Genomic DNA, 5,120 nt, shown 5'->3' with positions numbered 1-5,120 from the left:
TATTAACAGACATTTCGACCAAATCCATCAGTCTTCATCACTGAAGTGTGTCACGTGGTAGTTCACTATCGCGTGAAAGATATTTAGTACAACAACCGAGCTTCATACATGTATACTTAGGTTTAGCATATAGTTCAATAATACTTTAAAAACCAAAAAAGTGTCTGTCTCATGCCCTTCATCTCTGTAACAAAATAACTATAAAAATAACTATAAACCGTAGCAAAATAACCGTGTACTGTATAATAAGTTAAAATACATAAGTATGATGTTATCAAAGAGATAGTTGAGAACCACACTGGATATGCAAGTCTGGATAGCATAAAAGAATGTGCAAAACATGTCTGACAACAACAAAATAGTTATAATTGAGCATTTAAGCCGTAATTCTCAGCAAAAATCATGGTCCACAAACACCTTAGTACATGTAATTCACTAAAGAATGGAAACTACATGATGCGTGCATAGTTGAAATTTTCTCCACATTTTTGGTTCATTTGTCAAAAAGGTAACAAGAAACCAGATGTGCTATTCAAATACATTTACATAACACATTGTGTATACAACTCATTGGCACTGCATTTGCTCACCATGCTTCATATTGATGCACCTCTTGGGGAATTCATGATGGCAAGCTCTACTAAATATGGCTGTCTCACTTAAAGCTAAATACCAAGACCTTGATCGAATGGCATTTCCAGCTAGGAACTCACCACATGTCCGTAGCAATGATAATTAAAACAAGCTAACTGGGTCAACGACTGCCAATTAAACTTGTAACTCCCAACAATAATGGTGATGACTATCTTCAAGTTGGATCGAGGAATTCATTAATTGACAAACTTTTCTGCAATGTGAACATCAGCCAAAGAAACATTAATTGAGAAGGATAGTAACAAGCATCAGACTTACTCCTCAGTTGTGCAACTAATTTACATTTTACTTAATGGCATGTTTTTAATTAAAAATTGACTTTCAATAACCATTTAAAAGTAATATAATGGGCAACCTAAAACCGGGAATCCAGAATCCAGAATCCAGAATCACAGGTCATTGTTTTACCAATACAGAGAGTAAAAACTATCCTAAACGTTCATAAAAGCTAACCTTAGGCCTTAAAACATTTGTTTTGGCCTAATTAGGCCTAAGGTTAGCTTTTATGAATGTTTAGGATAATTTCTACTCTCTGTATTGGTAAAACAATGACCTGTGATTCCGGATTCCGGGTTGTAGGGTTGCCCTAATATTATATAATAACACCTAAATCCTTTGATTTCTAGATTTTGCAACAACAATCAGGTTACATAATTTGCAAATTCCTATGATGATTCTCTACTTTTGATCAGACTTGAAGATTGTAAACTAATCAACTAATTCATCCAAAGAATGTGGGAAGATTCATGATAAATAATTTTTGATCATTAGCAACTCTCGAGGATCTTGCTTTCCCAGCTTCATGTGCCTAAACTATGGAATGAGTTACAGTACCATCCAACATACGAATGGCTGGTAGTACAGCTGTAGTACTGTTGAGGGTTTTAAAAGGCTTTTGAAGAGCACGCAACTTTTTTAAGTTGGCTTTTTCTAGCTACTGTAAATATATTTCAATTTTAGTTTGTACAGATAATTACATGTACGCTTTTTAAAATGCTTATTGCATTTTACTCTATTGTTCTTATCTATGTAAATTTATTTTTATTAGTTATAGACAATTTAATGTAGTGCACAATTGAACATTCTTATGGAAACTGTGCAATAGGAGTAATAAACTATTCTTATCAGTAACAATGAGCTTCAGGCATCCACACCAACAGCCATTAATGCAATGCACATTTTAAAGTTATGTCACATACATGTAGGTAGTTGCAGATTATAATTCTTGCATGAAACCAAAACAGAGAGTGTGCAGTATGGACTGAAATACACCTTTAAACTTCTACAATTTTCTAAATATTGCCCCTAAAGAAGGCCAAAAGCTGAGAAATACCGGCTGTACAATATACAAGAAGTTACTGTTTACTAAGTAAATCTTGCAATCATGCTCATGTCTTGATATTTACAAATTACCTGAATTTCTTTAAAACTGTCAATTATCACACTGGGTATAACTTGCGTTGATTCTGCAGAAATTTAATAACAAAAGGTAAAAAAAAATAATGCACTTGAGTCAAGTATAAAAAAAGTGAGTTGACTTTACATTAGTTATCACAGAACTAAGCCAGCTCACTTACGATAATGATATTTATTATTCAAAGCACAAAATCAATTGACCCTAAATATTCAAATGGTGCTTTAGTTAATAAGAAAAATCCAGTAGGAGACTGACCCGCTAATAGAGCATATAGTTTGTAGTCCCTGGGTATTATCATTTAAAAATTAACTGACCAGTGGTACTGTAGGGCCAGTTAATAATTACATGAGTAGGACATTTCATTGTAAGAAATTATTGATTGATGGCTGTTTACATCAGTCACAAAGAAAACTCGTCTTCAACTAAGTGAGAATGGACAATTACATGCAGGGGTTACTATCAAGGGTTCATATTATTTTATTTCATTCAGATCACTACCACCCACTTTGAGTTGGTTCTCGTTGATTAAAAACTTCATGACCAGGTCTAGGAAGCAGACGATATTAACATGTATATTGGCATCTATCTTTTGCATGATTACGCCAGCATGAATATGTGAAGAATAACATCACTAACGCAAACAAGACTGTGAGCTCTTTACTACACAGTCTTTGCACTTTTTCAGCCACAACCAAAGATAGAGCTTAGCTTTCATGCCTGAGACCAATATTATTGTTGGATACAGTACTTCCACTATAGAAGACAGAACTGAGAACAAACAACAAGGAGATTACAGATGAATCAATAGAAGCAGCAGCCCAATAGGTAACTTGTGCATTTTGAAAGCATAGGTTGGACAATGCCTTCTTTAACTGGAGATCTCTGAAGTCGAGGAGAAAGGAGGATCAGAATGGCCTTTGAGAAACCTGGGACATACATGTGTGAGACCATAATAACAAATTTTCCTCCTACAACAAACGTATAGTGGAACAGTACCCTGAGCTCCCCAACATGCATCTTCATTTCTGCACCCTTAATACACTATTAATCAGCACTTTCATTATTTTTGGCAATTTTAAAAGCAATAATAAATTACTTTACATTTAGAGGAGTCTGCAATACTCCGACCAGAATATTAAAGGACTTAACTGGTTCATACATTGTCTAAGTAAAGAAAGAAATATTAGTGTGCACAGCATATCAAAGAGGAAGCCTGAGTTCGTACATGTGTTCAAGCATATACGTACTACTTACGACGTATAATAATGCAATTTCTCACCTTTAAAATTTCGACATGATGGAATATATGAAGTGTCTTGTGTTTTTCTACTGCACAAGACTCGCATAAGCTCATTGAGATTGAGGGACCACAATCAAGGCAGCGACAAGTAGCAGCACAAGCACGGAAAAAACGTGATTCCAAGAACGATCCTTCAATTTCGAGGGTGGTAAGTAGTGCGGTCTCCCGCACCTTTGACCAAGCCTCTTCAGCTCTACGAAGTCTTTGCAAATGAACAGTGTCCCCTTCCTCTTCACCTTCACTCCCCATATGTAAATCGGAGCAAAAAGAACCGTCACCTTGATCATCAGCCGTTGCTGGGTGATCCTGAGTTTCACCGACCACTACACTGGTGCCTCCACAGGTGCCGCAAGAATCCCCTACAGCATCACAACTTATAGGCAATGTTGTCTTGGTATTACTACATCTTCTTTATGATACCTTACACTGACTTGAGCCTTGATTTCCCCTTAGTGGCGTGGAAGTGGAACAACATTAAGAATGGACTTCAAAAGAAATCCCAGCAAGTACGTCGCCGAACAAGTAAGGAAGAGATCGACATGTTGATCGAAATACTTAGCGGCCCATAAACCCGCCGACGGCGAAAGTAGCTTATGCTTTACCCTAATCTATCTCACTTGAGCTTAAAAAATGAGCTTACCTTGCTATACAAGATTGCTATTTAACACAATCGAGGCAAAACAGAATGTACTCATAACAGCATTCCCAGAATTCTATACAAATGAGAAACAAGTGGTACTATAGTATACGATGATCGGCTTACAGCCGGTACGATGGGTATCATTTTTACGGCTGATAGCCAGTACTCGCCGTGTGAATCGGCGGGAAACGAGAACCCTTCAGTTTGTGGTCAGCAGTCTCTTTCGCGGGCTTGCCATTCTCAGTTGCTTTACTCCTTATGCTGATCCAAAGCAAGGAATACGGATAATAACTCAACTTAAGAAGGTAAGCCTTAACTAAAAGCAGGTAATATTTGATTTTATGTCTGATTGTCGCATAAAATTACGATTTAGCATTCGACTTTTTGGAACCTTCATCAACAATTTGTCAGGCAAGGACATTCGATTCGCCTACACTGAAGTCGATTTCCCAACACACGTAAAGTCGATTCGCCTACATAAGTAACGTCGATTCGCCTACACACTGACAAATGAATAAATAAATAACCGATGCAAGTGTTGCCTGATTGTTTGCCCGCGAGGCAAATCAATAACCGATACAAGCCTTGTTGGATTGTTTACCGGCGAGGGAAAATTTTGGTAGGGGAGCTGCGAGGAGAATGGTGAGGAGACCCGTTTTTGTGTTCGAAAATCAAGAAGAAAATGCTTACCTTATGCCTTCTTCAATTCTTGAAATAATCAAAAGCTTATAAATTTGTAACAATCATGTAATTTCTATCAATACAGCTTGTGAATCCTTTTTGTTCTGTCTATTCACTTATTTGTTTACTATTTATTTAAGTTTTATTTTAGTTGCTGCTGTTGCTCTGTAAACTTTGTTAATAATGTCAATTTGTAAACACCAAAATTTATTTGCATTTAGCGTGTGCTTTACAGATTCTGTTGGTGATGCTATTAAGCACGGGCTAGGGTTGTAGCAAATACTATCGATCATTTGACCAAAAATTTGTGACTGGTTCTTTCAATGGAAATGAAATGTTTTCTAAGGAACCCCGTGTTAGAATTTCATGAAAATTTGACGAAATAGTAGTTCTCTAAAAGCGTAACTCGCCTACAAACAAGAACTGAA

General features: G+C 36.6%; 1 protein-coding gene across 4 annotated transcripts in view; it reads right to left on the bottom strand.

Moving 5' to 3' along the window:
- LOC137994809 (uncharacterized) overlaps positions 1 to 4,179 on the bottom strand; it is an 8,544-nt gene extending 4,365 nt beyond the window's left edge. For 2 of the 4 annotated variants that reach the window (XM_068840404.1, XM_068840403.1), the window contains exons 1-3: positions 4,012 to 4,179; positions 2,068 to 2,120; positions 714 to 847 (exon numbers count right to left, since the gene is read on the bottom strand). The gene's annotated coding sequence lies outside the window, so the exon portion shown is untranslated. Of the gene's footprint in view, positions 848 to 2,067; positions 2,121 to 3,350; positions 3,731 to 4,011 lie in introns of all 4 variants that reach the window. The other 2 variants (XM_068840405.1, XM_068840401.1) reach the window with 2 other exon arrangements.
- Positions 4,180 to 5,120: the final 941 nt, after the last annotated feature.

Source organism: Montipora foliosa, chromosome 3 (assembly GCF_036669935.1).
Source record: "Montipora foliosa isolate CH-2021 chromosome 3, ASM3666993v2, whole genome shotgun sequence".
NCBI lineage: Eukaryota > Metazoa > Cnidaria > Anthozoa > Scleractinia > Acroporidae > Montipora > Montipora foliosa.
This window is presented reverse-complemented; position numbering and strand designations above follow the sequence as displayed.